Source organism: Rhinatrema bivittatum, chromosome 13, assembly GCF_901001135.1.
Source record: "Rhinatrema bivittatum chromosome 13, aRhiBiv1.1, whole genome shotgun sequence".
NCBI classification, from domain to species: domain Eukaryota; kingdom Metazoa; phylum Chordata; class Amphibia; order Gymnophiona; family Rhinatrematidae; genus Rhinatrema; species Rhinatrema bivittatum.
Genome location: NC_042627.1, coordinates 11,544,184 through 11,569,038, shown reverse-complemented (window position 1 = coordinate 11,569,038; position 24,855 = coordinate 11,544,184). Strand labels below are relative to the sequence as shown.

At 42.6% G+C, this 24,855-nt stretch overlaps 1 long non-coding RNA gene across 1 annotated transcript in view; it reads right to left on the bottom strand.

The window, feature by feature from the left end:
- Positions 1-24,855, bottom strand: part of LOC115075467 — an 88,678-nt gene that overhangs the window by 38,128 nt on the left and 25,695 nt on the right. The window contains exon 2 of the long non-coding RNA XR_003852524.1: positions 15,713-15,873. This is a non-coding gene — a long non-coding RNA (uncharacterized LOC115075467). The remainder of the gene's footprint in view (positions 1-15,712; positions 15,874-24,855) is intronic.

Sequence of the window (24,855 nt, the reverse complement as noted above, 5' to 3'; positions counted from 1 at the left end):
CTCTGCATCGAGTAGAAGATCATATCTGGGAATAGGACCCGAGTCTCTCCTCATGGCAGGTGGTAGCCTGCCTCTCCCTGACCCACCGACTCGGCACCATGCTTTTTTTATTTATTTCCCTGTTCAGCGATTTTATTTTTAGAGGGTTGTGGAGAGTGAATAATTAAATACTGTAGTTTTCAGGGGCTATGAAATGTTGTTTTGAGAAGTCACCCTGTGGTGGTCACTTTCACACTGGGGATTTTTGACAGCATGCAGAAGGTACCAGCCGCTGTGGGGCTCTCAGGTGGACTTTCTGCGTGCTGGCAGGAGCCCGAGTTCGTTGTATGACGTCAATAGGCGGCCACTACGGTTCCAGTACTGGAATTCAAGAAAACATGGGATGAGCACAGGGGAGCCCTGGCTGCAAGGATTTGAGGGGAAAGCCAAATGCCAACTGGAATCTGTAGCACTGAACAAGATTAGAAGTGCCTATTCTAAATTATGTCCTGCATTTTATGAACTTAAATTTAGAAGGATTTGCAACTGCATCTAGGAATCTAAATTTAGGTGCCAAAAACATAGGATTCTAAACTTGGATCTAAAATGAATTTGCCTAGATTTAGGAGCCTAGAGTTCTGATTCATCAAGGTATTTTCCCATAGACACAGAATGGGAGAAAAGCCTTAGTGAATCAGGCAGTGGGTTAGGTGCCTTGTGCTGAAGATCAGTGCTAATGCCTATATGTTTTTCTGCTTCCCTAACTCCACCACTATAGCTGTTGGAGAAGCAACAATACATGAATGGAGCTAAGTTAACATACTCTAACTAGAAGTGTAAATAGCTTCTCCCACCAGTTAACAGTGCTATACCCCATGTGGCATGCTTTTTCTAAACGCTTGTCCTCCTTTTTTCGGTCAAATGCTTAATGCTGCATTGTTTGGTTTAGTTACCTTGGTTGCAATCTGTTATAATAACATTATTTTCTTATACGCCTTACTGCTAAAGGTGTCCAAAACTTGCTACAGCATAACAAACAAGCAATAAAACAACAAAAGACCCACCCTCATCCGCCCCAGATAAACCCCCTCCAAAATCCAATCCGCCATTAAATGCTTATCTATTTTTATCCTAACCACACACAAGACCCATTTTCCAAGAACAAATATGGCATAATAGTAAAGATTCAAAAAATGACTCAGTTGTATGAGTTGGTCTCATTTCACAAGCCCTGCTATCAGTAGCTACCCACTTTTTAGGTCCCTAAGTGTAGGCGCTTGTAGAGGGCCAGTGCGAGCATTAGATGGCAGCCTAGGGTGCTGGAAGTGGGAGGAGTGACGGAGTCAGAGGTCAGGGCGGCATGTTCGAACAGAGGAGTGGTGAGAGGAGACAAGGGTGAGGTTAGGTACTAGAGAGATCACGTGATGCTGACGTCACCTCCTAGGAGGCTGCAGACCCTTTCACGGGCACTGCACTCATGCCACTCAACCCTAGGCAGTTTTCAAAGGGTCTAAGTTAGGCTCCCAAACCCTTTGAAAATTGATCCTTATGTTTTTCAGTTTCTTCCAGTCCCATGAGTCTTTTTTTTCATCTTTCCCTGCTGTGTTCCTCTCCCATTATTGTGCCATGGTAGCCGTCCCCATGGCTCTCTCCCCCCCCCCCCCCCCCCCCCCCCTCACTGTGCTCTGCAGGAGCCTGCTGCCACAGCTCTATTCCTTCCTCTTTGTGTGTGGAGGGCTGGGTCACGCCAATTATCTCCTCCTTTCCTCTGGCTTTCTGGGATTCTTTGAACAATGAGTTGGCTGGCCCTGAGTGGCTTTTATCAAGAAGTGCTTTGGAGAGTGGATAATCAGAGACAAACTTGTTGACAAAATTGGTTTTGGAGGACTGTGAAGGGTGAGTCACTGATTTCCTGAGAGTTGTGGAGATTGGGCAAATAAATAGCATGGCCTTGAGGGGCTGTTGAATGTTGTCTAGAGAATACCTACATAGTTGTAGTCACATTTGGGTCAATGACAGGCTTTAGTGAAAACAGCTAAAGCACAGCTGATACTTTGCTTTTTTTTTTTTTTTTTTTTTACAAATTATGATTTTTGAAAAACTCTGCACCCAGTATCTTAAAGTCAGCTCAGTCATGTGTATTGTGTAGCATGATGAGAAATAAGCTAAGCTGTTCATATAAACCCATAAAGTTTGCTATTAATATATAGAACTATAGTTAGCTACGGTATGTGCATGTATTTATGTGCGTTTAAACTGATGATGCACATGTACATACATTTTATATCTAGTATATTACTGCAATTAACTATAAAAATAATTTGAGTCATTTATTTAAAGGCTTTTGTGATAGAGATTTGACTTTTTTATTATTTTAGAAATAAACTGCATTTTACACACATTAAAACAATGAATCAAAACACCTTCATGTTCCAAGTTCTTACTAGCAGGGATCAGAACTTTTCTGGCTCTCTCAGCTCTCATTTCTACAATTTGTAATGTAATAAATATCTTTCTCCCTGTAAGTCCTTTGGGTTGGTGATATTGTAACCATGAAATTTAACCAGCCCAGTCCTCTGCATACTGAGACAGATACATATGTATATGCATACACACATACATAATAAAGCTTCTATCTTCTATTATCATTACCAAACACTAGCACTGACACCCTCACGCATAGTCAGCTCTCCCCTGTGCTGGCTTTCTTCTCCAATTCAAACTAGGGATTGGCTTTTATTTTTATCAACATAGGCAATGTTATTGACATTACCTATTTTGTTTCATAATATGGGCAACCAGAACTCCTGGCCTCCCTCGCACCGACCCCTTTTACAATAATGTCCAAATCACATGAAATAAACACACAGAACAACTGATCGGAATCATCAAAGGCTGCAGCATTATTAACACAACAATAATTCACTCAAGCCTCAAACTGCGCTGTACAACTTTCCCAGTGGACATCCACTTCGGCCCCGCAAGATACACCACCTTCAGGCCACCCAGCCTGCAGGCACCAGCAGCAAACAGACGCTCACCGGGACCCTCATCACAGCCCATCAAGGTGTCCCACCATGTGACTGAACCCAATCACATCCAATTACCCAGAGTACTCAGTTTCATTGAATCCAGCCACCTAGCTGATCTTTCAACAGTACCCCTATCACAACAAAGGCTCAGATAATTTCTGCCACAGGGGTGATGTAAGTGAAACCCACCAAGTCCTCCCACCACATAAAGATGCGGCCTTGTCTTAGACTTCTAAATGCAGAACATACTCCAAGGCCTCTTCAATAGCATTATTAAACCAATCATACCCCACTTCAGAGAGATGAACTCCATCCTTACCATACAAACATCCCATGACCAAGCATGCTTGACATGCCAGCCACCTTGTGCACCCAACCAGGCATTAATCTGCTGATTTACTTTTGCCCATCTCTAACCCCAAATCCACTGACCCATATACACCAGCCTTGGACTGATGACTAACCAACAAAAGACTGTAGCAAGCAACCACAACATAAGGATAGACAGGTCTTTCCTAACAGCCTCCAATAATTGGTGACATGACCAGGCACCTAAGTCATTCCCTCCCAAGGTGAATCAACAGCACCTCAAGAGACTCCCACTTGGCCAATAAGGACCGGATGCATGACAGCAGCTGATTCCAGCGCATCCCACATTGTCCAAACCATCAAACTCTTACACCGTATAGAGCCAGACCAAGGAGTAGACCATACAGCTGCTACAGTGCCCGCCAATATGCCCAGACCACATATGAATGTCCAATAATGCAAACATTCCTGTCACAGTTGCCACTACCTGAAAAACACCAAGAACATTACCGTAGCATCCAAACAAACTACTTCTCCATCCATACAGAGAAGGGAACATTGCAGATGGAAGTCTCCCTCATAATTTATCCTTTTGCACATAGAATGCAAATGCCCCAGATTTCCAATGACCTATGCAATGAATGACACTGTCAGACAGACCGGAGTCCACTGCAGAGATGGCTGCTCCTATGCGAAATGAATGGGTACCATATTTGCCATCCCCCAGACCCAACAGCAAACTGATATCTGGTAAGAGAACTACAATCTACATGCACTAAAAATGGGACCCTTCCCAATGGCTGTACATCCAGATAAGTATGAACATTGACAACTGGACAAGTCAGCAACTCTGACACTGCCGACAGAACAAGCCAAGAACCCTTTTCAGCCTGATCAGTCTTGGAATGATGGATCTTTAAACACATCTTCTCTTTTTCCAAGATTACTTGCTCAGCCCTTAAACCAAGTGATCCATACAACTCCCTGCCCAATCCATCAGTTCACCAATCCTAAATGCCCAAAACAAGGCCAAAACTAAAAGCAACCCTAAACAGGCAAGTCTCATAAAATGAAAAACAAATCTTTGGCAAACACTCGCACATTTGAAGTAACAAATTATGAGTGATAGGCAACCTTCCATCAGCTACAGGAGCCATGCCACTCAACCAGCCAGCCATCAAACACTTAACAATACAGCTATCAGATGGACTACCCCAACTGTGAGCTTTAATAAAAAATGACAGACCAGCAATATGAGCTGCCACCGAAAACCTAGATAACCCACTCCCTCTAGTGTAAGTAATATAATCAGACATCAATTCGTCAGATACAGACCCCCAAAACCAACCTTGGGCAAAGAAAAATTGTAACACCTTATTACAGCCACTGTTGTAGGAGGCCCATGTCGACGCCGCCATAGATGCCCTCAACTTCCATGCCTAGAGATTCCATAATGCCAAATGAAATTGGGAACCACCGCTCCTGTTGTATGCTCATCTGGTGCCAGCTTCCGAAATAGATCCCACTTAAAATGAGAAAAAGAATCAGCAATACTATTGTCAACTCCTGGAATATGCCACGCAGAAGCTGCAACATTCAGCTGCAAACAATTCAAAACAAATCCTCTCAAATAAGCCATCAAAACACACTTGGATGATAACTTATTAATAACCATAGTTCTCCCAAATTGTCACAACAGAATATCACCTTTTTATTCTTCAATCTGTCGCCCCAAATAACCAAAGCAACCACAATTGGGAACAGCTCCAAAAATGTGATATTCTTAGTGGATCCAGCCAAAATCCATTCTACAGGCCAAGCAGCAGCATACCAAGATCCCTGACAATAGAGGCCAATTCCTATTTTCCCCATTGCATTGGAAAACAAATCTAAATCACGATTGGAAAGCGGTTCATTCTGCCAAACTGACACTCCATTAAAACCACTTAAAAAGTCTTCCCAAATCTTCAAAGCCTCCTTTATGCAGCGAGTAACACTAATATGATGATGCCTCTTCTGGACTCCTGACATCACTGCCGACAAGCACCGCAGAAAAATCCATCCAATGGACCAGACCCAACAAGCAAAATTAAGACTTCCAACCAACAATTGCATCTGGCGAAGAGTAATCTTCCTAACCTGTAACACATCTGCCACAAGCAATTTCACTTTCCAGTCTTAAATACTGGCAAACGAGACACCATTGCCTCAAATCTAGTTTGATGCCCAAGAAAATGAGACACATAATGGGCCCCTCAGATTTGACCTCAGCAATAGGGATATCAAATCAACGAGTAATATAATAAAAAACGGACATAATACTAGTACAAACCAAAGAACCTGTTGGCCCCACAAACAAAAAAATCATCCAAATAATGGGCGATACTGCTAAAACCAGCTACCCACTCAGTAACCCAATGCACAAAGGAGTTGAATATCTTGAAGTAAGCACAGAAGATGGAACATCCCATAGGCATACATTTATCAAAATAATAACTACCCTGGAACTGAAAAGCCAATAATGAGAAGCTATCAGGGTGAACAGGGAAAGATGGAACACGGACTCAATACCTTCACCATCAAAGCCCCCCTGCCACTCCTATGGACCAATTGAACAGCCAAATCAAAGGAAGTTTAATACACCACACAATCTTCCCTAGGTATAAAATCATTGACTTAAAAACCAGCCAGAAAGGACAAATTATGAATAAGCCTAAACTTCTCGGGGTCTTTCTTAAGTATCACTGCCAAAGGGGATACAATCATCCTATGGAATGGAGGTATAGAAAATGGACCTGCAATCCTACCCAACAAGAGCTCCTCCAAAATCATCTGATGCACTACCACTTCTAACTTCAACAAACTAGAATTTGAACCCCTTCCCTCCAAGTTACCATCCGAAATCTGATAGTAAAACCTTCCTCCAAAATCTGAGCTGCTTCATAGGATAAGACCTAAGCCAGAAAACCATGGCTGAAACAACAAGAGTAGGGGTTCTATCCAAACACAAGTTACTTTGCACTGCCTGCTGCAGAGCCAGCTCCTCCTTTTCAGTAACACTTAGTGGCCGGATGATTGGCAGCACACACTGAACAGAGGTGCTTGAACTTGCAATCTGGGAAGTTACACTCTGACTGATTAAATCGCCAAAAGACATCCAGCAAGCCTGTCGTATGTTTTCCATGGGTAACACCTGCACTTGCACATGAAAGGACCACCCCTGCTGTACAGTCACAGACTGTCCCACTCTTCCCTGCTGCCCAGAGACTTCTGAACCTGCTACCTGAGCCTTATTGGTTATCTGAGTTAACCAAAGGCTCTTATCTTGAGTGCCCCAACACATAAACCTATCCCCTTTCATCTTGTCTCTAAAATGCTCATCATAATTGAGCCAGGCCCACCCCTCATAGTCCTTGTGAGCCCCTAAAATCATATCTGCATAAGCAAGCAAAGAATCATATTGTGATGGGTCAAAATGACCCACCACACCAGCCAATCTGAGAAAACACCTAACCCAGTTAAGAACTGTCATAGGCACCCTCCTCTCTGTATCTTGGAAACCTTCTTTCTTACTCTTTCTCTTCTCCTTCCATTTGTCTCATCTACCCTCAAGGAAACAAAAGATATCCATATACTTCCGCTTCCTAATTTTCTCCCTATGGGATACCTCTTCCCATAATTCTGTAAGAGCAACCAAAGATGGAGCTCCCCCTATCTCCCTCCTGTACTGTCTCACTAGCAACAGCCACATTAGGCCCTGTCGAAGATGAGGAAGAAGAACTAGAAGAAGAAGAACTGGAGTCCAAGCTACTAGACTTCCAATGCCACCATGATGCTTACGCTTATTAGTCTTAACCTTGCCTTCTCATCCCTCTTTAGCTTTTGCTTGCTCTCCAAGCCCAACTGAAACAGCCACACCATCAACAAAAACACTGCACTGATGCACCCTGCAGAACCAGGTTACCACCTGTCTCACCATATTCACATCTTCCAACCCGGCACTGCAACTGACCACGACCGTATCCTGCCCTGTCCCACTGAGATAACCACCCCACCCCACCAATTAAACTGAACTACGAGGAAGAACTGCTGAACCCTCCTGACTGCACGCCAAACAAACATTCCTAGCAGATAAATTGCTGACTTCCTTCACAGGATTCATATTAGAAATACCAGTACCCCTGGCACTGGTATCCCAGTACCAGCCACAGACTCACCCACAGCAACAGATGCTGGATTGACGTGAGATCTTCCCAACTGTTGTCCATAAAATTGACTCTCTCCGTCTGCCTCAGAGTGGGGGGTGGGGGGGGGGAAGGGTAGAGAATGTGATGATAGGGAAGCTGGTGGTGGGCTACAATGAAGTGAGTCCTGTGCCAGATACATTCCTCTCTCTCTCCCACCTCTGGAAGAGAAGCCTCTTTGGTGGCAAGTGGGATGGCAGGTTATTTCTTATCTGTGCCTCTCCCCCTTCCCCTCCCCCCTCCCCCTCCCCCTGCTTCCTGATCCCCTCACTCACCTCCATGTTCTGAGAGATCTGGAGGATCGCAGCCCTGCAGCGCCTCCTCCTCTTCACCATTTACTGTAGGTGCCTGCAGTGGAGGAAAAGGAAGCAAAAGCCAAGGGGCTGCGATCCTCCAGATCTTTCAGAACATGGAGGTGAGTGAGGGGATTATGGCAACTGCCAGGGGGGGGCACAGAAAGGAAATAATGCCATCCCAGCTGCCACCAATGAGGCTTCTCTTCCAGCGGGGGAGGGGGGAGGGGGAGTGAAGGAGTGAGGGGATTGTGGGGAAAGGAGTAAAAGTGTGTGGGGGGGAGGGAGAGAATGAAGGGATTATGGAGAAGGGAAGTAAACCCAGGAGGGTGAGGAGATGAGGGGGAGGGAGAGTAAGAGGACAGGGGGAAGTGAATGGGGGAGAGTGAGGGGATGGTGTGTGATTGGGAGGCTATGGCTTTCTTCTTTCATCCCATCCCAATTTTCCCTCCTTCTCCTCCACCTCTATCCTTGGTCCTCCCTTCTTCCTCTTCCACCCCTTCAACAATACGCCCTACCTCCTCCACCTCATTCCTGATTCATCTTCTCTCCCTTTCTTCTCTTTCCTTCCCTCCCTGAGTCTCCCATCCTTTCCGACATCTGTGCCTCTTTCCTCCTCCATCCCTTATCCCTCTACCCCTCTTACCTAAGATTCCTTCTTCATTTCCCTCTTCTGCGATCTTCTCTCTCCCCATTCCCAGATCCTTTCTCCTCTCTCCTCCTCACCGCAATCAATAAGATTCCTTTTCCTCTAATAAAGGGTCAAATGAATTAACTGCACTCAGAAATGTCAGAAGACAGCTGTATTCTCCCTGCACAGTATTTTAACTTGATTTTGAAATTAGCATTATATGGTTTATATGAAGAATGTATGTCCGAGAATGACAGTTGGGGGCAATTTGTATGCCCCCCAGCAAACAAAAAGGCATTCCGCTGCCCCTGCCCCCGTGTTCAAGAGGACATTTCCTATCATCACCACAGCTATAGAAAACTGCAATGCCCTACAACCTACATGATTCCCATTCACCCCTTCCCGACAAGACCACAGATAAGGAACAATGCGGACAGTAACGCTCAGCTCAGGCTGTGATTCGAGGTTTTGTCAGCTGCTGTAATTTAATTGTGGCTAAGCTGGATCATTGTCAATTTAAAACGGAGGATAATTAATCATTTCCATTGTTATTGTGATGAAAGATTTTATTTGCCAGATCTAACTGAAGTGCACAGCAGAGACTCAGTTGAAACGTTTACCTTTGGAAGATTAGGCATTATTTGTCTCTAATTAGGCTTCTTCACCATCACAATTTACTTGTTTATGGTTAGCCTGAGCAAATTGAATTAACCTCATGTGTCCTTCTCCTAGCACATGGATGCCTGATCCGCCTAGAGCAGAAGTTCTGGAAATAGGCAAATATAAATTATTGTAAATAAATAAATGAATACTGAATAAACGAAGGTCTAGACTGAAAGGCACCATAGGCTCAGTTGTGCACACTATGCTCAGGGATGCTTACCAAAAAGATGTGAAGGAAGCTGCCGTCCCCTAATAAAGTCCCTCCAGTTCCTCTTTTCATCTCCCTTTCCCACAGCTCTAGCCATTCAGCTTCTGTTTACGTGCACTGACACTTTTTTTGACTAACTCCGGTACCAGTGAGGTTTATAACCCATGATAGTGTAATACTGAAGAGTGATGACTCTGGCTGTACCACTGATTAGTGTTCAGCGTAGCAGAAGGAAGTATAAGAACCAGAAAGTGACAGTACCCGAGAGAGCTCAGCCATTCATCAGAGACCGAGTGGCTCCAGGACTGGAGGCAGGCAGACAGACAGAGTCCCTTTCCCCAAATGTGCAAGTTGGAAGGACATTATCCTTTCTGAGGGCTCTGAATCCAACAGTTTACAGCAGGGGTAGGCAATTTTTGCCCTGGAGTGCCACAAACAGGTCTGGTTTTCAGAATATCCACTATGAATATTCATGAAATATATTTTCCATAAATGGAGGCAGAGCATGCAAATATACCTCAGCACATGCATTGTGGATGTGCTCTAGGACTGGAGTTCCCGAACCATGGTTTACAAGATTCAAGATAATATGCCTTTTAACAGAGGGAGGTCATTTCAAACAACACTAATCAATTTCCTTGACTAGGTGACCAGGCAATTAGACTGGGAGGAGTACCATATGTTAGGGATGTGCATTCATGTGAAGAGAATGGGCAATGCGTAATGAATGAGCCCATATTTATTTCATTTGTGGCCCCGAGCTAAATGGAGAGTTCCCACCAATGAAACAAATATTCTTCATCCTATTCATTTTACTAGCCCATTGAAATCTATAGCTGTGTACTACTAAGAAAATAAACAACTGGTAACTATAGAAACCAGCTCTCCCCTGTATGACTTCACCATCTTGTCAGAACAAAGGCAGGGTGGACAAGTTGGCAAGGCCATCTTGCCTGCAGAGAACTCTCTCCTGACACAGACCATAGTTAAAGCAGCTGGAAAGAGAGACCCTCGCCCCACCCCAGCAAAGGAGACTCCAGCACAGATGTCTGTGATAAGCTAGCTTCCATTGAGGTCATGGACCCAGATGCACTGGCATATTGGGCATACAAGTCTGCAGTCTGGCCAGACCTAGCCAAGGCAGCTCAGCAATATCTTTTCTGCTCACCAACAGTATCCCCAGTGAATGTATTTTCTCAATGACAGGAGACATCATGAGCCCTCAATGCTCAAGACTGGTGCCAGAGTTGATGGAAAAGCCAGTTGGTTTTTTTTTTTTTAAATCGATCTGGTTAAAGACAGGAAACAGAGTAGGATTAAATGGTCTTTTTTTCATAGTGGAAAAAGGTAAAGTGACGTGCCTCAGGGATCTGTATTTGGACCTGTGCTTTTTAATATATTTATAATGATCTGGAAAGGGATACGATGAGTTAGGTGATCAGATTTGCAGATGACACAAAATTATGCAAAGTAACTAAATCTCAAGCAAATTGTGTTAAATTGTAGGAGGACCTTGCGAAACTGGCAGATACAACGAATATGGCATATACGTTGCGGATTCACAATACGTCAAACAATGCACACCCGTACTGAAATCCCTGCTGCCACACTGCTAACCTGCCATGTCCCAGAGGTACTGCCTTAGGGGTGTTGCTGCTACCAGTCTGCCTACCTGCCAAGCCTTTTATCTACCATCTTAGGAGTCTTTCTGCTACTGCTATGTCTATCTGGCATGCTCAAGATATACCACCTTAGGTTTCTTTCTGACACATGCCTACCTGCCATACTCCTTATGTAACACCTTAGGGGTCTTGCTGCTGCCACGCTGCTTATGTGTCATGCTTATTATGTACCAACATGGGAGTTTTGGTGCCTCCATATTGTTTGCTATTAGGATCTCAGCCTAGTTCTTCCACACCGTTTGCTTTTTTGTTAGTTATATTGGGTTGTTTTGTTTCCAGAAAAAAGAAATGTGAAAAAGAAAATAAAAATACAAGCTTCTCCTCCCATGCCACCTATTTTATGGTTCTTAGTTTTGTTGTATCCCTCTACAATCCCAGCCTAGTTCTCCCACCCTGTTTCTTCCTTGGTTATACTGGGATGTTTTTCCTCCAATCCCATCTCTTTTCTAGATCTCTACTGTTTTTTATTGTTCATGTCTGGGTAGAGCTGGATTTAGGATTTTGCCACTTCTAGCACGTTTGGTGTTTTTTACTCTCCCGTCTTTTGTAAAGATCTGTTACAGGGCAGCAGAGGGCTGTTCTCTGCTGAATTAGTTTCAGCAGATGGCCAATCTTAGCCAGCCTGTTCCCCTTAAATGTTGCTCTAGGCACAACTATAGACGGAACCTTTAAAACAACCAGGTGGGCGCACACTTACGAGTGTATGCCAGCTCGAGTCCAGAGACCTGGCCATTTTATAACATACGTGCTTATATGCACGCATGGAATAAAATACGCTGAATGCGAGTATGTGTGTGCACAATTTTATATGGACATGCACATGTGCGGGTACTTTAACAGAAATGTACGCCAACCACAATAACCGGTTAAACCACTTTGTTCCCAGTTCTCCAGGTAAGGAAGAGGACTTCCTAAACCCCCTATTTAAATATCCTTCCTTTTCCCCTCTTATCCCCAATCTTTGAAACCCTGTTAATATGCTTATATTTTGTTTTAGGATTTACACGCCATCCAAGTAAAGTTACGCAGCAGAGGACCCTGGTGCGTGCTTGTGCACATACGTTTTTATGCGCTGGTTTCATTCATAAATCCAGGAATGCCCACACCCGACCCATGCCCTGCCCCTTCTTTGGACATTTTCATTTGTGTGTGTACTGAAAAATTTGCATGTACATGGGCACCTTTTAAAATCCATGCAGCACGTGCTGGCCCAACTTGTACATGTATCTCCCAGCTTTGGCACACATAGGGCTCTTAAAATTTGCCTGATAATAGGTAAACATTGACAAATCCAGGACTGTCTCTAGGATCCAGCCTAGTTCTCCCACTCTTTTTCTTTCTTGGTCATACTGTAGTTTGTTGTCCCCAAAATCTCTCAGAACGAAGAAATGCAGGCACAAGAGATAAGATACAGCAGAGACCTTTTTATGTTCTGAATGTGGTAAAGGTTTTAGAAGGAAGGGAGAACTATTTATTTATTTATAAATTTTATATAGCACCTAAAGCAAATATATTGTACTAAGTGGTTTACATTCAAACATATGTCATCAGACAATAAATACATAAAATTAGACAAATGAATAAAATCATATATTCAAATCAATAACCTTCTATACTAAAAATCTCACTTCTGTTAGACTAAAATTTCCCATAGGCTTCCTGGAAAAGGTAAGATATCTGGGATATGTTATAACCCACCTGGCAAAGAATTCACAGTACTGGGCCAAATAGAGAACATGCCCGAGTCTGAGATTTTACTAGCCGACTGTTTCAGCGGGGTGAACAATCAATAAAAGATCATTGCTGGATTAAAAAACCTGAGAGAGTTAATATAAAGACAGAAGATCTAACAAATAAGAAGGAGTAACTCCTGTAACAGTTTTCTAAATAAGAACCAGAACTTTAAATTGTATGCGTTTCACTGGAAGCCAATGTAATTGAACCAAGATAGGAGAAATGTGTTCTGCATGCTGAATGAGCACAATTAAACAAGCTTAAGCATTCTGAAGCAGCTGCATTGCCTTTAGGTGACATTTCAGTAGACCAATTAGCAAAGAGTTTCCCATAATCAATCACAATCAAAAAATGCTTGAATATCTGTATGCCAATGCCAGAAGTCTAAGAAGTAAGATGAGAGAATGTATAGCAGAGAATGATGAGATAGACATAATTGACATCTCAGAGACCTGGTGGAAGGAAGATAACCAATGGGCAGTGCTATATTAGGGTACAAATTATACAGCAATGATAGGGAGGATCAACTTGGCGGGGGTGTAGCACTTTATGTCCAGGAGAGTATAGAGTCCAACAGGATAAAGATCATACAAGAGACTAAATGCTCAATAGAATCTAAATGGGTAGATATAGGAGTATACTGTCATCCACCTGGCCAAAGTGGTCAGACAGATGATGAAATGCTAAGAGACCAAGGAAGCTAACCAATTTGGCAGTGTAGTAATAATGGGAGATTTCAATTACCCCAATATTGACTGGGTAAATGTAATATCAGGACATGCTAGAGACCTAAAATTCGTTGATGGAATAAATGACTGATTCATGGAGCAATTGGTTCAGGAACCAACAAGAGAGGGAGCTATTTTAGATTTAATTCTTAGTGGAATGCGGGATTTGGTGAGAGAGGTAACGGTGGTGGGGCCACTTGGCAATAGTGATCATAACATGATGAAATTTGAACTAATGACTGGAAGGGGAACAATATGTAAATCTACAGCTCTAAAATTAAATTTTCAAAAGGAAACTTTGATAAAATGAGGAAAATAGAAAAAAAAAAGAAAGGTACAGCTGCAAAGGTTAAAAGTGTACAACAGGCATGGACATTGTTTAATAATACAATCTTAGAAGCACAATCCAGATGTATTCCATGTGTTAAAAAAGGTGGGAGGAAATCATTACAGGCATGGTTAAAAGGTGAGGTGAAAGAGGCTATTTTAGCCAAACAACATCCTTCAAAAATTGTAAGAAGAATCCATCTGAAGAAAACAGATAAAAGCATAAGTATTGTCAAGTTAAGAGTAAAACATTAATAAGGCAGATTAAGAGATAATTTGAAATGAAGTTGGCCATAGAAGCAAAAACTCATAATAACAACTTTTTAAAATATATCTGAAGCAAGAAACCTGTGAGGGAGTTGGTTGGACCTTTGGATGACTGAGGGGTTAAAGGGGCTCTTAGGGATGATAAGGCCATTGCAGAAAGACTAGATGAATTCTTTGCTTCTGTGTTTACTAATTTGGATGTTGGGGAGATTCCGGTTCCAAAGATGTTTTTCAAGGGTGATGATTCAGATAAACTGAACCAAATCACTGTGAATCTGGAAGATGTAATAGGCCAGATTGAACAGCTAAAGAGAAGCAAATTACCTGGACTGGATGGTATGCACCCCAGGATTCTGAAGGGACTCAAAAATGAAATTTCAGATCTATTAGTTAAAATTTGTAACCTATAATTAAAATCATCCATTATACCTGAAGACTGGAGGGTGGCCAATATTTAAAAAGGGCTCCAGGGGTGATCCAAATATAGACCAGTGGGCCTGACTTCAGTGCCGTAAAAAATAGTGGAAAATCACAGAGCATATAAAAAGACATGGTTTAATGGAACACTGTCAGCATGGATTTACCCAAGGCAAATCTTGCCTCACAAATCTGCTTCATATTTTTGAAGGGGTTAATAAACATGTAAAGGTGAGCCAGTAGATGTAGTGTATTTGGATTTTCAGAAGGCATTTGACAAAGTCCCTCATGAGAGGCTTCTAAGGAAACTAAAAAGTCATGGGATAGGAGGCAGTGTCCTTTTGTGGCTTACAAACTGGTTGAAAGACAGGAAATGGAGAGTAGGATTAAATGGTCAATTTTCTCAGTGGAAAAGGGTAAACAGTGACGTGCCTCAGGGATCTGTACTTGGACTGGTGCTTTTCAATATATTTATAAATGATCTGGAAAGGAATACGACAAGTGAGGTAATCAAATTTGCAGATACAAAATTATTCAGAGTAGATAAATCACAAGCAGATTGTGATAAATTGCAGGAGGACCTTGTGAGACTGGAAGATTGGGCATCTAAATGGCAAGTTGTCTTAGAGAATAGCCACTGCTATTACTGGCATCAATACCATGGGATCTACTTAGTGTTTGGGTACTTACCAGGTATATGTAGCCTGGATTGGCCACTGCTGGAAAAAGTATGCTGGAAACAGATGTTACTCAGGTAGAGAGTCCATCAAGCTAGGTTGAGAGAACATTACATAAATCTCATCTTTGGGTGAGTTTCCTCACTCCAAGGGTCACCAAATGTTCACAAGAGAGCACTGTTCTGTTTGTACATCTCACATTGAATGTCAAAGTGGCCCCTAACCCCCCCTACACTAATGCCTAAACCTCACCTGGAGTTACTGGTGGCCTCCCACAGAGATATAAATACTTATCTAGGGTGATGGCAGTATGGCTAGTCTCTCTCTCTCTCTTTCTCTCATAAACATGGTCGCCCCAGTTGTTGTATGTAGGAAATACCACATTCTGGCACTTATCTCAAAGTGTGAAAAAGTTATTGCAATTTGCGGTAACTTAGCTCTTCACATAGGTATTAACGCAAATTGTGAAACTCCCTATTACCATAAAACACACCCCTTTTCCCATCGCATGCGATATTTACCGTATTTTGATAAATCCAGGCCAGAATTAGCAAATGGCACATAAATCCCATCAATGTTTAGTCCTAAATATGTCTGGAGGAGGAAAATAAGAAATTCACTTGGCTTCAGTCTTCTGAATATTCAAAACCATCTGATTGGAAGACATCTAGATCTTAATTTTCTGCAAGCAATAAGAAATTAATTGAAAAGTTGTTAATAAATTCTTTTGAACAGGAAAAAATAACTGCAACACCAGAAAATCAACAAAGAGAAGCTACAGAATATGGGAAAAGCTTTCCTAATAAAGCAAACTTTACAAATTACCAGGAAAGCCACATAGATTTTATTTATTTATTTAAAGACTTTTATATACCGGAGATCATGTAAAAGTACATATCGCTTTGGTTTACAGATAACCAGCATTAGAAATACCAAGAGGATAGCTGGGGAAAGACCCAAGCAAGGAGGGTCCCTTCCGCAAGGAGCAGACTTGTATATGAGAGGGTGAATTTTGCTGAGAGACTGTTTGTGTACCATTTATACTAGTATAACAGTGTTTTGTGGATTTTGTGTTCCCATCTTCAGTGCAAATAAAAATAAATTCTACTTTTTCAACAATGAATGTGAAAGTCCATGTGGTTATTTAATGTTGACTGGGCTGGTGAGTTGACTGGGCTGGTGAGTGGAGAAGCCCTCTCCAAGGGCTCCTGTGTCCAGGACTAGGGTTGTGAATCGTTTTTTGACGATTTAAAAAATCGTCCGATATTTTTTAAATCGTCAAAAATCGTTAGAGTGCGTGATACAATAGAAATTTTCCCGATTTATCGTGAAAAATTGTTACTCCCGTTAGTTTCCACCGATTCCGATTCACATCTCCACCAATCAGATTTTTTTTCTCCCTCCAGCTGAACCCGATCGTTAAGACGATCGGGCACATGATTCACATCCCTATCCAGGACCAGATCGGGCAGCAACTACACAAAAAAAAGACAAAAAATCCCCCCATTCTTTGAGACATTTCTTCCTCTCTTACAAACTGCCTATCCTGTGCCACACTGTGGCTGGCTCTTTGCTGTTCTGGACTGTATGTTAAAGACGTCATGTTGTCTCTTCTTAGGCCTGCTTTGACTTTGATAAGGGTGTGTGCAGGGAACCACACTGTTTTTGCTCGGCCATGATTGACTGTAGTTATTGAAATTACTTTACAGCATAGTTAACAGTCAAAGTTCAAGGATTCCCACACTGCCTAGCTATTAAAGGATCTTTTTCTTTAGAAGCCTTAATAATAAAAATAACCCAAAGCTGCATATCCAAATGCCAAACATTACTGAAATCTATAATTCTCGTGTTCGCTCAATAAAAGCTATGTACGGGAATAGGTAAATATATTTACTGGAACCTTTAGGACCTTTGGGTTGCAAACTTAGCATTATTTATTACTGTAATATAATTTCACAGTATACACAGGTACAATGGCACTACGTGTTAGCAATCAATTGTTCACGTTCCAGGAGATCTGAGCACTAACTTCAGTACAACATGGATTTTTTTTTGTTATTAAAACATATTTCTTGTTTACCATAGGTGACAACTGTATTAGCTTAGAGGCCTAGCAAACAGATGAATACAGAAATGTGCGAGTTATATGGCAATGCTATATAAAACCTCTGCTGGGCCTACTGTGTGCGCTGTAACTTTTAAACAAAAACCATTATACAATACTTTATTTTTTCAGGATGTATTTGCAATTGTCTATACTATTCCTCTTCCTGTTAGATGAGCAGTTCCCAAATCTGTCCTGATGACGCCACAGCCAATCGACTATTCCGGATATCCACAATGAATATGTATGTGATAAATTTGCATATGCCGGGTCTCCAATTTATACAAACATATCTCATGCAAGGCCGCTTTTACCTATGGGTAAAACAGGCAGCTGTGCTGGGCCTTGCATAGCAGGGTTCCCATTGCATGACTACACAGGACTGTGCCTTAATGGCTCTGTTGGTAACGGGCTCCCAATATCATAAGAACATAAGAAATTCCCTTGCTGGGCCATCAAGCCCAGCATCCTGGTTCCAACAGAGGCCAAACCTGGCAATTGCCCAAAAAAAGAAAAGCCCTCTGCATCCTGATCCAGCTTCTCCTTTCCCAGGCAGCCTGCAGAGAACAGGAGTGGAGCCTGGAACAAAATGGAGCACAGAGCAAAACAAAGAAGAGCCACTCTGCTTCCTAATCCAGCTCCTCCCCTCCTGTCATCTAGGGGTCAGGAAAGGAGGGGGTAAACCTGGAGGAGGCACTGCAGAGGAAAGAATTAACTCCCTAATCTAGCTCCCTCCTTCTCTCTTTTCCCCCTCCCCTCTTGTCTGTAGGGTTTAGGAAGGGAGGTACGAAGCTAGAATGAACAGCAGAGCAAAGACAACTTTAGTTTGTGTCTGCAGATTTCTTTTTCTTATTTGTCGACATTTATTCTGTATTTGGTGAGGATCTGCATGAGTGGCCGAGGTGAAATATTTGGCTGGTGTGTAGATTCTGTGTACAGGTCTATAGCAGTCCAAATTGTTCTGTTTTCTCTGTAGGAGGTATATTTCTGTTGTACGGACCCATGGAATATTTTCAGTATTGCCTTTTCATAGATAGGGTTGTTGCTGTTCAAGGTTCTGGGAGCTAGTGATGTTTTGGTATGTCAGATTTGCTATATAGGTTATGAGCGTCTTTTTTTTTTTTTTTTTTTTGCAGGTTTTTTGTTATTTTACAAGTATATGGTAATATGGAATTAGAATGTTTGTTTGTTTTTTTTATAATGAGTTTTAAGGAGAAATAGTTTGCCAACTATTTTAGAGATTACCTTCAACCAATGCAGTATGAATTTCTTTAATTTATAACTTTACATATTTTTTGAAAATTATTTTGCAGTCTAACCCCAAAAATGACAGGTGACACCGTAACATGATTTCTGCAAACATATTCGTATGAATATATGAAACCACAAGGCATTTGAAACTGCTCTCGCACCAGCCCTCATCGGCCAGAAAGAGGAAGACAGCTCACACCATGGGGGCCGATGCAATAATCGTACGTAGGAAACAGGTGCTCAGTGTTGAATGCCCGTTTTCCTAACGCATGTCCAGCCACCTCTCCTGGGTGCGCGATTCAATATTTAAATGAGGGGGGGTCACGCTAAAAAGGAGACGTTGGGGAAATATTTGCGACCCTAGCGCCTCCTCAGCATCGAGCGCACTGGAGAGGTGGCCGTCAAGCAGGTTGGGAAAATGGACGCTCAATCTACGAACATTGCTTTCTCCCGCTGCCGGCATAGACACACACAAGATAAATGACCTGGGCCGAATACCTAGGGTATATAGTGGACATCCAGAATTTTTTTTTTTCAAAAACTTTTTTTTTAACTAAAAACTGCTTTATTTGGTTCCTCCTACTTAGTATCACGACGATACTATTAGGAGGAATAATAGAAAGCAGGATTTTCTTTTTTTCAATGCACCCTTGGAGCGTGGCATACCTTTATGTCAGCCCCTGGCTGGCGTAAAATTTGCCGCATTGCAAGGGCGCACGGGCTGCGTGGAAAATTTATTGGATCGCAGGGATTAGCTAATAGCCTCGTCTACATGGAATTTACATGTGATGAGCTCTATTAGCTATGCGGTGATTTGGTCGCGTGTTTTGGACACCAATCCCCGTATCGGATCGGGGATTATGGACGCACGTCCAAAACGTGCATCCGATCGCATGTCAAGCTGTGCGCAGTGGCTAGCGCATGGTATTGCATCATATCCCATGTTTGCGTGGGCTTGCGTGGGCTGGAAGAAGGTAGAGCCAGGCAGCTGCCTTCCCATTCACTGTTGCAGAGAAGAAAAGCTACAGCAGTGGTCCCGGCAGCAGCAAATTACAGGGAAGGAGGAAAGTGCTGGGAACAGGGAGGAGAAGGAGTGTGGTGGTCAATATGGGAAAAAAAAGAGGTTCTGCTTGCCCAGTGGATAAAGCAGCCCTTATCTCAAGCATATTCCTTACGGATATCCTGATCTCCGATTGGATATTGGATTACCAGGACATCTTTGAGAACCATTCTGAACAATTTTACTTTTTTTTTTTTTTTTTTAAAGACTTTATTAAAAAAAAATTTCCATCATGACAAGCTGTTGCCAAAATTCGACCAACAGTGACTCACTCGGGTCTGAAATAATCACATAGTGGTAATTGTAAACATCGGTTCCCTATTATCTATCTGGTCATAGAATTTATCAGGTGAATTTTAAAAGGAGTTACGCGCGTAAAGGTAACACATTATCATAGCGATTTTTAAAAGCCATTTATGCACATAAAGTACACTTGCATGTGAATATCCCAGGGACAATTCAATGGCATTTATTGCAGCAATTTTTTAAAAGACCATGGATAAAGTGCATTTACACGAGTAAAACCCAATTTTATGCATGTAAATGCTTTTTAAAATCTGGCCCTAAGGGGCAGATATTCAAAGGGTTACGCGCATAATTTACGAGCATAACCCCGAGAAAGTGCCCCGATGCGCACAAGCCCCGGGACGCGCGTATGTCCCGGGGCTTTGAAAAAGGGGCGGGAAGGGGGTGGGGAGGCGTAAAAAGGACAATAAAGGTAGGGGGGGATTTAGGTAGGGCTGGGGGGGTGGATTAGAAAGGGGAAGGTGGGGAGAGCGGAAGGAAAGTTCCCTCAGAGGCTGCTCCGATTTCGGAGCGGCCTCGGAGGGAACTGGGAAAGCCATCGGGGCTCCCCTAGGGCTCGGCGCGTGCAAGGTGCACAAGTGGGCAACCCCTTGCGTGCGCCGACCCCGGATTTTATAACATGTGCGCGGCTGCGCGCTCATGTTATAAAATCGGGCGTAGATTTGTGCACTCCAGGTTGCACACACAAATCTACGCCCGCGCGCATGTTATAAAATCTGGCCCTAAGTGAATAAAAATTGCTTTCATTCAGAGGGTCAGCTTCCACTGTTCTTTCAACGTATAAACACAGCTAAAGTACTAAGAAACCAAGACACTCAAAACCAGGAACTATTCCACACTGTTCCATTTCTTTTTAAGTAATAGATTTTGGTAATGTAGCATTTTCAGAATTATTTTCAAATGTTAATTTCTTTTTTGTATCTGCTGCTTTTAGTTCCAGGCTGGGTGACCTAAGGATATGTACTGTTTGCATATGCACATATACCAATGCATGGCTTTGAGAATACTTTCCAACACAGATATATAGAAGGGGTAGATCCCTCAGACTGAACCCAGGGGCACATGGAAAGAGAGATGGACTCTATCTGCTCTCAGTTTCTCTATGGATAGCTTTGCACATCTGAGTTCCAGGGCTCCCTGTGGGGGGAAACGTAGCTTCAAGGCCCTTTTGTATTAAATTCTGTATAAGCCCAATTTCCTTCTCTGTAAACAGCACTGATAAGTCGCAGTCTTTTGCATCCAAAAACCACACCGAGAAGCAATGTGGTTTCCAACTTCTTTACTGATAGTTGACAAGATGACTGAAGAATATTTACACAACTCAAATCAGATTTCAAATAAAATCAAAGGATAATTAGGCAGAAGAACAATTAATAAATGTGACCTCATTCTTACTTCTGGAAGCCAATTCCTTAATCCTCAATCCCCTTCTCTTTCCAGTTTGCTCAGACCGAAGATATTTCAATCCTCCTTGTTCTTCCAAATTTATCTCACCTTCTCCCCACTGTAGAACGGTTAGAATAACGTCCCAATAATCTATCAGACCGTAAGCTCCAGTTCTCATACCTTTCCTGAAGTCTTCTCAAATATTTAGATCTCCTTATGACAGTACCAGCGGGCCCTCTCCTCTCGAGTGCAGCACACCTGAGACAGCAGCAAACACAGTACCTTAAATACCTTCAGCTCCTTCCCTCTGCAAGGGACAGGACTCCACTTCTCAGGTGTACCCTCCTCAGGAATGGAAACTGATTCCCTGCTACCAAGGGCACTCCACTTCCAGGTGGAATAAAAATAGTCTTTCACAAAAAAAGGGTAAAACATATAAAAAAGAGACAGGAAGGGTGGAAAAACTTCCTTGCCTCACAACTGAGGAGGTAGTACAAAACAGATCCTTTACCACTGAAACACCTCCGCATTGAGTCACTAACAGGTCGATCCCCTGGAGGAGAGATAGAGCTCTGCCAGAATCCTCCCTACTCTTGATTTAACCTCACACAAGGGTTTCACAATGGAATTCTCCAAAAGTGGATTAAAAGAGCAAAAAAGCAATTAGAAGTCGGTCAGATTAACAGACTGACCCACGAAAGGTAAAACAGATAACCAATCCTTCTGGAATAAGTTAGAAAAAACAAAGAACAGGAGTGTCAGGGAGTATAAACCCTTGCACTGAGGTGAGATTGGCGCTGCCCAACTGGTAAGTAACCCAGTTTGGCCCCACCACTGGTAGTAGGCAGACTCGCTGGAACGAGGACCAGGTCAGGGCTTCACCTATACCAGTCTTCTCCACTACAGGTTGAGCCCTGGCAGGACTTAGGGTGAGGGTCCCCGTAGATGCCAGACCGAAGAGTTAAGAAACGGGCAAGGATCAGGACAGGGTGCAGACAACGGCTTCAGTCCAGGCAAAGATTGGAGAAAAAAAAGTGTCAGGTTCCAGGCGGTAGTCAGGGCAGGTGGCAATCAGGCAGTGTCAGGTCTGGGCAATGGTCAGAGCAGAAGGAATCAGAGCAGAGCAAGGCAGACAAAAGGCAAGGTGTAGGATAAGGCTGGACAGGCAGGAATAATGCAAGACAGACTGGAACAAGGCAAGGAACAGAGCAGCACAGGCAGGGATGAGCAGGAACAACACGGGATCCAAGGAGCAACACACATTGCACAGAATTGTAGGGGAAGTGAGGCTGGGCACTTCTCAGCTTGCAATGTGAAAATATTGTGGGTGAAATAAACTTAACACGCGTTGCGGTAAAATACCTATGCGAAGTGGTACCAGGAAAATTACCCTAACCACGCCTCTTTTTTTATCACGGGCATTATTTTGGCAATATTTATTGCAAAATGATGAATCTAGGCCTAAGTTACTTAGCCAGCCAGGGTTTGAATATCTACCCCAATATTAGTATCTTAAATATAATTCTCTGGAGTAGCTACCAGTAAGCAATGCAACTGCTTCAGCACTAGTGTATTATTTATTTATTTATTTATTTATTTGAATTTCTTATATACCGGCATTCGCGATGGGAGTCGCATCATGCCGGTTTACAAATAACAGGGTGTGATAAGAGGATAAATACTTAAAAAAACTTAGAACATTAACATGTGATAGAAGAATAAAGTAGCAGTTACAATAAAACAGGGATAAAATGCAAACTTGGAATGTAGAGAAGGCGAGAGAAAGATTAACAATGAGATAAAAGATAATATTATGATCCCGTAAGTTGCTTGAAGTGATAAGCCTGACCACGGCATTTTGTATTATCTGCAAATCTTTCACCCGACAATGTGGCAGACAAATATACACAAAAGAATTCAATAATCAATCGTCGTTAAAATAAATAGCCACTACCTGCCTGCTGCCCAGCTACCTGGATAATCTTGTTACTGTCTAAGGATGATTTGTAAGTTCTTTTGCTAGCGCCCTAGTCACCACAGAGCTTCCCCCCATCAGCAATGGGTGCCTGTCCTTTAAATCTGTGCGGCAGATGCCAGCGTTTTCAATAGCTACCGCCGATCTGCTGCGAAACCATCTGCTGATCCTGTTACTATCTAAAGCCAATTTGCAAACCCTGGTCACAGTAGAGCTTCCTGCTCAGCCTCTGTAGGTCCTGCCCTCCCTTGTGACATCACCAAGGGGCACTGGCTCTTTAAATCTGGATCACAGACACCCGAGGAGTCCATGCCAGAGGGCACATGCCTTTGTCACGCACACAAAAGAGCACTTACTCCTTTATGTGGCATTGTGCCCCTGCGTGTACATCTATGCCATTGCTTTCAGTGTCTTTAATTTGTAATCATGAATATATCTGTTATCACCGGAAATGGTTATTATGACCCCATTCCAACAAGATGCTTAAGGAACATCTCACGTACCATCAGGTCACTTTTAGTTTCTGTGCCATTTCATTCGGCTGGAACTTTGCTATTATCAACTGCATTAACTATCTTGCTTGTTAACATACAATCAATTAACAAACAAAAATCAATAGTAATTCATGATCTTTTGATAAGTCAAAAACCAGATTGTCTTTGTATAATGGAAACATGGGCTACTGATAGTGATATTCCATTATTGAATCAATGCTGTCCTAGAGATTATGCATGTTTTTCAACCCCTAGGTCAATGCAGGGAGAGAGATCTACTAACAATAAATCTTTATTTAAACCTTAAGTCTTCCCTTGTTTTGATCTCATTACCCTTTTGAAATAATGCTGTTAACCTCAAAAACCTTTAATCTGTTTTTAGTATATTGTCCACCTGGTGTATTAGCGTATAACTGTTCTGCTTTATTTGAAATGCTCTCTTGTTCCAATAATAATTAGATTAAAATATTTCTACTTGGGGATATCAATCTCGATGTGGATCAAACAGCATGAGACCTTTTTCCTGGATTTGACTTCCTCTCATGGCTGGGGGCAAATCATCAAAGGCCTTACGTATAAGGCAGGTCATACACTAGACCTGTTTTTTCTAAATCCTTCAGTATTCTCTGTTAATTTGCAAACATATCCATGATTATGCTACCTTGGTCTAATCATTTGCGCTCGAGTGGTCATTTCTGGGATCGCTGCTTCCTGTTTTAAAGGTGAATTTTTAAAAGCCCAGCGTGCACATCACTTGGGAAATGCGTGCACAACTTAGGCTGGCGCACGCCAACTGAATTTGAAAAGCCGACCAGATACGTGCATATCTCCAGCCGCTTGCACATCTGAAAAAGGGGTGGGGCGTGGGCATTATCTGAGCCAGGCATGGACATTTTGGGGCATGGCCAAGAGATGTGTGTGTAAAAACGTACACGCCTGGGCGTGCACCCAGATCCAGTGGCCTGTAAATTTACTTCTGCTATGGAGGAAATGCAAATTAAAAACTAGCCATAACTGTGGTGTTTTAAGGGTCTAGGGTAACTGGGGGGCGTAGCTGGTCCCATTTGATGGAATGCTCTCCTGCTCAC